Genomic DNA, 8,145 nt, shown 5'->3' on the forward strand with positions numbered 1-8,145 from the left:
ACGAAAGTTTCAGGATACAACCCGAGTCACTTCTGTGCTCTACTGGTTCCGGTTCACGTGCAAGCTCGAGTATCACGTGGCAAAACTTACCCACGTTTATTGGGACGTTGATGTCGGTGGCTTACTGTTTCCGGACATGTCGAAACCATCCGGTTTTTTTTTTAAAGTCGAGTTATTTTCATTTGGTTGTGAATGTCTTAAGAACTAACTTTTCAAAAATAGTGTCGCGTGATGCCTTCCACTAGGCTTGCGCGCCATCGGAGCCTTTCTACCGCGTCAGCTCACTGCTACTATCTGAAACGGAGAGCGGTCCGCGACCAGCCAATCGGTTCTCGTCGGCACTTTTGGAGGCCACGTTATGCCATTGATTTAGCACAGCGTTTGTCGGATAACGCCGAAGGGCGCCCAACGGGAGCATTGGCACAAACTTGGTGGCGGAAGGCTAAGTAGCGCCTGGTGTGGTATAAATACCGACATGGACTTACGGTGTGCGGTACCGATAAGGAGGCCGTTAATTTTTTACATCAAGCTTTTAATATCTGTTTGTAGGTGTGAAAAAGTTTACAAAACGTGAGCTGATTATACTTCCGGGCATATTACAGCAGTTTTGATCGCTGTTTTAGTCAGCACCTGGTCGACGCTGCCATCACCAGGACGTCGCCCTTCGAGCCCCGCCCGGAACCGCTCTGTGTAGTTGCACAAGTCGCTGTGGTATGACCACACAGCACGTGCTTCGGACGTCACGAGCTTCACTCTCTGCAACGCCCCCTTGCCAGGTCAATGGGTCCCCCCCCCCACACACGACTGGTCACGTGGTCAGCACCGGGCGAGCACCGGGCGGACCGGTTCGTGCCGTAACATTCAATCGATACCGTCCACCTCTCTGCAGCCGGCGGTTGGATCACCCCGGCAGACGGCGCCGACCGGTCCTTCTCTTCCGCAGCCGGCGGCTTCTCGCCAGCTTCACATGCCTCTCGATGGCAACAGGCGCTGCTGTTGGGATTGAGGCTACACAAGCTGGTCGTGCAACCGCCAGTGAAGTCGTTTTGTTCGGCAAGGTGGTGTTGAATCAAGAACAGGGAATGCACGGGCGGCATCCTCAGTTGTCGTTCGTTATCCGGTGGAGGGGTGGCTCGATGAGACAGGCGTCGTGTGTGGGAAAGGTCAAGCATCATGCCAGGTCTCTAGTAAGCATATGTCTGCGAACGATAGCAACTATGTTTGGTGTCGTAAATCCCAGTGCCTGTCTCGCAAGTCTGCAAAAAAGAAACTTATGCAAATGGGCCGACGCCATTCACTTTCGCTGCCAGCCTCGTCGGCAGGCGTCCACACGTGCTTATGCAGATCGGCCGAAGTTGCATCACAGCCTGAATGCATCTGGCGTCCCGACGCACAGTGCACGCCGCCGAGCACGCGCAGCCGCCCAGCGCTGTTCTGCGTGCGCTTCGTTGTCAATGGGGATTTACGACGCACTCAGCTGCTGAGGCTATACATGGTGTCGCCTGCCGCTCACCCTGGCAGGAAGGGCGGGCAACGCAGGGAATCGGGCTCCGTACCTCTGTTTTCCCAGAGGGCTACTGGTAAACGCAGACGCGGTGATCACTACACTATCAGCACCCTCCTGCGTATATTTCCCTTTGGGCGTAGGAGCACTTTGTTATCAGAAGGTCTTGCGAGTGTAACTATGCCGACAGCAGTCTAGATGTACCAGCGCCTGCCTCACACCGGCATAGTTTGGCTGGCGGCAGCGATGGTGCAAGTTATCAATGCGTTCAACACCGCTCTACGTTTCTTGGCACTGCCGAAGCCTCGGGGCGCAGTGCGTGTCAGCGCCCCACCCCGGCACCGACGGCACCGCGAGCCTGACATTCTGCAGCTCTGGTGGCTGGGGTCCGGACCAGACCGGACCGGACCGGACCGCAAGCAGGAACGGGAGAGAGCGTCGGACCGGTCCCCGCGGCGGCCACGCCGCAGACCGGCTGAACCGGGACCGGCTGTCTCCGGCAGAGGAACCGCGATGTCCGTGCGACCTTGACATACTGCTGGCCACGGCACGGCACGGCACGGCACGGCACGGCACGGCACGACCCGGCCACAGCACGGCACGGCACGGCACGGCACGGCACGGCACGGCGTCGCACGGCACGACAGCGTCAGCCCGCAGTCGATCCATCAGCGGCGGTGCCACTTGTGGCTGCGTCGGTCGACAGTGACGTGACGTGACGTGTGACGTGGGTACGTGATGTGATGACGTGACGCGACATCGGTCGGCAGTGATGCGACGCGGCGATGACGTCGATCCATGACGCGACGTGACGGTCATCGGTCCACATGACGTCGTCACCAATGACGTGACATCGGTCGACAATGGCGTGCGGACGTCGGTCGTCAATGACGTGAGTGACGTGACGTGACTCGGTCGGCAGTGATGTGACGTCGGTCGCCAGCGACGTGACGTCGATCACCAATGACGTGACATCGGTCGACATGGCGGGCGTGACGTCGGTCGTCAATGACGTGACGTGCCGTGACGTGACATCGGTCGGCAGTGATGTGACGTCGGTCGCCAGCGACGTGACGTCGATCACCAATGACGTGACGTGACGGTCATCAGTCGCCATGACGTGACGTACTCTTGCTGCTCGAGTGCTCGTGCTTGCAGGTGTGCCAACCTGCGTCTGTTTGGGACGCTTGAGGTCATACGCATTATGTAGGTCTATCTATATTTCGCTGTAGGAGCTGCTGCACTGTCAACTGCATCTTGTATCCTGTGAGTGGTCTTCTGCTGGCCAGTCAAGTAGCCTATTTCTATTACATCTCAGTGTTGCCAGGTAGGCAATGCAAGCGATGACCAGCCTGTCACCAAATTTGGCCAAATCAGCTTACAGTGTTTGGAGATAACTGGCCTGACCGGCAATGTGCAACATATGATGTGCTGCCAAAAATGTTCGGTGTTTTTTAGGGCAGTTAATGGCTATATCTTAACGTAAGTGCGACTTGTAGCCTTCATGCCAGTGTGCATGAAGAAAAATAAAGCGACACTTAAAAAAACTTGAAACCAGCGAGCGCGTAAGTCGCGATTTAATCGGCCTCCAGGGAAAGTGGCGGCTTTTGCAGGTTTTACATCACTTCCCAGCGGTACATATCTGTATTTTTCCTTACAGCTCACCGTATGAAATTCATCATAATTACCATTGGTGCAGGTCGGCATCGACGGCGATGCCCGTAATCCCTTCGCGATGTTGAATAATTTCTCGTCCTTTCATGGTTTCTTGTATATGTGATTTAGATCACAGCATACCAGTGATATACAAGTTTGCCTGCTCTTGGGCACGGCCTGTTGATGATCATTGATCAATTCACCGGAAACGGCGATAACATAGTGCTGTGGGTACAGCAGTGCTACAGTGAGGAGCAAAGCGAGCCACTGACCCCGAATGCACCTGCCTTTCGCGCGACAACGTAGCAGCTACGCGTTATAAAGCCAATAACCCCACAATTGAGATCAGTAATCCACAACTATACCAACGGCTAACGAGAGCTGGTGCCTTATGGGAGAGTAATATGAAAACGTGCCGGACTGGTTAACCAGCGATACTTGTGCAGCCCCAAGAGAAGCATTGCTTGGCTCTAGCATGGGACACATACCGTGAAAAGCTCATGGCGGTAAGCCAAAGACCGCCAGCCTGGGCCGGATCGCCGCTCCACAGCATGCACGGCCCGTAAAATCCTCCTCGGTCCGCCTGAAGACGGCAGAGGGTGAGTCCGTTCGATTGGCTGGATCAGGCCATGTCGGTGACAGGATGACGGCCCACGCGACAAGCTCGATGCGATCATAACGGATGCATGGACAACCAAGACATGCACATCAATCACTCAGAGCTGATCCTTGTAGGAAATATGACAGGCTATTGCCATCACAGCCCGTATGGTTTTCCTTGTCGCACCTCCTTTGCGCTGTATTTTGAGTGGCACCACTCTAGAAATACAGGTTAAGTTTAAATCTGCATGTTTCAGTTGTACCGCTTGGTGTGCGCATGTTTAAATGCACGCTCCCTGCAACGTTTGTTCATTTCAACCCATTTCCGTGTGCTTCGGTGACACCGTTCAATATGTAAGTTCTCTAAATATGTTAAGTTCTCTAAGATGTGCTCTAAACGACTCTCGGAATCCGAAACAAATAATTTTTACGAAAGTTAGTGGCACAGATCAATGACTCATCACAGCAATCACTGCAATCACCGGTTGCGTGAAAACTGGCGAAACTCGTGGAAGCCTTCACACTGATAATATCCAAGAATGAGGCCAAACGACTCGATCTAAGTATGACTAAATCGCTACTTAAAGATGCCAGGCTGGAGCCAGTCGGCCATGAAATGTCTGTTTATCAAGCCTGGTACAGACAGCAGCAGCAAAAAAAAGCAGCGTATCCCGTTCACCACTAATAATGGTGCATAAGGGTATAGCCCTCCCCATCGACGGTTTGCAAACACCCTGCTGCTTTGGTCGATGCTGCATCCTAAAGTTAGTAGAAAGAGCGTTGAATTCAGGCAGCGCCTCACAGGCCGGCAATGTCATGGACTAGATGTCCCTGACCTAACTGACCTCTTTTGGTTGTGTCTACAAGCTAGCCATTGTCGGCCACCATCAGGTCACCCTTACACTTCGTATGGAAGAAGAAGCACCCAACGCGCGCCTCAGACAAGCGGGTGCGCCCCGCCAGGGCACACCCATCAACTTTTTCAGGGTGCACCCGCACCCATGTCAGAGCGCCCCACACCCACGTTGGGTACATCCATTTGCGGTCAGTTCCAGGCGCATTGTCTGGACTTGCGGGAGGCAAGTGACATGTACCGGACTCTGCTTATCGCAGTGCTTTGTATGCTTCTCTCCTCTGCCGCCATGTTTTAGCCTCTGACGTCTCGGAATGTGGACGTGTGCCGCTCGCAACACTTCCTCAGACCTCTGGAGATGATCCCACTGGTTGACCGTGGCGTCTGCACTAGGGAAGCATCCCTGCCCTCTCTCCTCTCAGTATCTATCGTCTCGCTCTCTCTCTCTCTCTCTCGTCTCTCTCTCTCTCTCTCTATCTCTCTCTCTCGCTCTCTCTCTCTATCTCTCTCTCTCGCTCTCTCTCTCTCTCTCTCTCTTCTCTCTCTCTCTCTCTCTCTCTCTCTCTATCTCTCTCTCTCTCTCTCTCTTCTCTCTCTTTCTCTCTATCTCCTCTCTCTCTCTCTCTCGCTCTCCCTCTATTGCACCTGAGCATGATGTAGGTGTCGGAAGTCGCTGCTGTTCTTTCATTACCGGCGTCAAAACGTGTTTGAAATCCCACATTGTGTGAGTCCTTTGCAAGGTGCATGCTCTTACCGCCACGGCATCATCTCCATCATAGCAATAAATCGTGCGTAGCTAAGATCTGAAAACACTATAGTTTTTCTGAACATACTGCATGCGACCTTCCATTCATATTTTATCGAAAACAGTAATAAGTCAGACATGTTATGTTCAGTTATCGACCCTCGTCATGACAGGCGGCACTGGCTAAACGACGTTAAATAACCAATGTTGGCTCTATAACGTCGATTTACCATTATCCCCCGATATATTGAACGCGATAACTCAGCATAATAATTCTGAACTCAAGTTGTCAAAAACCACGAACTGAGGGTCTTTCTTCAAAAACAATAACAGTTGAGGACAGTTCGTTAGGATTATTCTGACACCGCGTGACAACAAAGCAAGATCAGGTGCCAGAGGTGGGCTGCTGGGCGCCATTGTACCATCACTGACGACCTGAAGCCAAGTATGGGTATCACTGCACCCACTGCAATGACAGCGCTCCATCCCACAAAGGCAAGCCAGAAGGCTCACTCGTATCATGTTCAGCCTCCAAGAATGGCTGTCTCTGACGGCCATGGCCTTCATGCTTGGTGTGCGCTTGCAGTAGCAGCCATTCATGCATTATGCAGGGGACATTATGCGTCTTGCGCTAACAATCGCATGTTGGCCTGCTCCGAGGCGTACAGATGAAGCCACTGCCAGGCGTCGGTCTGACCCCAACCAAATTCGGAGTCGACGATCATTTGGGGATCTGACTTAAGTGGGTTGGCTCATTTCGCAGACGAGGCAGACACAGGCTGCGACTCTCCAAGTGGACGGCTAAAAAGGGAATCGAAAGACAATGACTCTGGCTCAGACTCGGCCTCAGACTACAAGGAAATGAATTAGTCTCGGACCGGAACATTTACAATTCGTTTTCTTGCCTCAGACTCAAGAATAAAATGACTGAAAACCAAGCAGAGGTCTAGATTTTATTTTACTCAGTTATGCCCATTATTCGACTAAAAGTGTGTCCACCGAAGTCATGTGGGTCACACCTTGCAAGTTACACATAAAGTAGACTTGGGAATGCTAAGGTACATTTTGAATGCGCTTGGACCACAGGCACATGGTGAAAGGCTGTCAGTTTGTTCATATTGGATAAAATAATGACTTAAAAAACATGGGTATCTAGAACGGTTGTTAATACCTTCCGACGCCCGTGCGTTACAATAGTCCCCTCGAAAAGGCAACCTTCATCGTTTCTGAGAGTGATTTCGAATAAAACGCGCTTTGGCCCGACCATATTTGAGAGAAAAACTGCACCAACCATTAGTGTAGTGGGTAGTCTCACCACTAGCACGTTTCACTCAGTGAAACAATATACCGGCATAGAAAATATTTTTCACGTCTGGTGTCTGCCCACTTGCTATCTTGAAATATCTCCGTCGCAGTATTTTCCTCAGGGCTGACCCCTTTTAAGATACAAGCTTCATGACGGATGCTTTTTTCTGGAGCACCCCAAAGTGTTACTACTCATCACTCGCCTGGCTTCAACTCATGGAACTGTGGTTGAACAGTGGTGAAGACAGCCAAGTTGTTCTATTCGTGGTTATGTTTAAATGCCTGTGTAATTATGTTTAGATATGGGCATATGCAAAGTTCACAAAGTTCAAAGTTCAAAGACCCTTCAAGGACAACGCCACGGAATATTGACAAAACATGGCGCATTGTTACACCACCATTGCCAACAAACTGGAGTTGGTGGAAAGTACACAAAATGAAAAGGATGCGTGTAAATCGAATCAGATTCTTTCCTTCGAAGATGAGCCTTTTCCCACACTCAACAAAAGCGAATTTCGCAAAAATGTGGCAACTAGTTGAAGGTGTGGAACTCATGCTGCGAAAACCGGTTTCAAGTAATTAGCCAAAAATAATGTGTATTTTTAATTTTTCGCCAAAGTCACCAACAGCGTGATCAGTAAGTCATTGATTATAAACACTAAATTCTGTTTGATTCCGTTTCAGGCCTGTCAAGGTCCTCACCAATTTTCAATTCATAATGCGTCTGGTTGACCCGCCAACACTGAACGGTTGAGCCACCATCCGCTGCACTTAGAAGAGTAATCACACAAACAAAACCATGTTTCTGCATTGCACTGATCGGGCCTTCAAAGGTTCGACCAATGCGATGAGAAGCCCCACGTAAAAATCTTAGCTGATTTTAACAATGACGTTTAGTAAAATGATTTAGCAAAATCAATTTAAATAAGACAGTGGTTTTTGGTCTTATTCCTAAAAAACAACAAAGGGAGGATGGAGATAAAGTTGGGTTGATATTTCAGCAATATGCCCTTATCGAAACAATAGCAGAAGTAAATACATTGTTTCGATAAAGACATGCTTCCGAAAAATCAACCCAACTATGCTTCTACTTTCCTGGTTTCTCTCCGAGGAATAAGGCTAATACTACTGTCTTATCTATGTGAATAATATTCATCACTTATGCACTGAACAAATTACGTAATTCTAAAACCAATCTAAATTTAACCATGCGTTGCAAAATATGTCAACGCATTGCGTTGTCTGTCATAATATGTGCACGGTGGCCGTGTTGGTCAGTCTGTCTCGGGCGTCTGCCATTCATTGATTTAGCCAATTCATGAGTTTTTACGCTTACGTTAGTACACGTCCATGAATAGGTTGGACACGCTCATGATTAATTGTAAGCGCCACTACACCTTTCAACAGCACGGTCAGCCAGCGGGAGCAGAGGTGGGACGACCCTCTTGAATCCCCTCGAATTTCAGCGTTCCGATCAGAGAC

At 50.3% G+C, this 8,145-nt stretch overlaps 1 pseudogene; it reads right to left on the reverse strand.

Annotated features, from left to right (window-relative positions):
• Window positions 1-276: 276 nt before the first annotated feature.
• The window catches only part of LOC119095028 (NADH dehydrogenase [ubiquinone] flavoprotein 1, mitochondrial-like), a 17,823-nt pseudogene continuing 9,954 nt past the window's right edge, over window positions 277-8,145 (reverse strand).

This window comes from Pollicipes pollicipes, unplaced genomic scaffold (assembly GCF_011947565.3).
Source record: "Pollicipes pollicipes isolate AB1234 unplaced genomic scaffold, Ppol_2.1 Scaffold_4219;HRSCAF=4965_pilon_pilon_pilon, whole genome shotgun sequence".
NCBI lineage: Eukaryota > Metazoa > Arthropoda > Thecostraca > Pollicipedomorpha > Pollicipedidae > Pollicipes > Pollicipes pollicipes.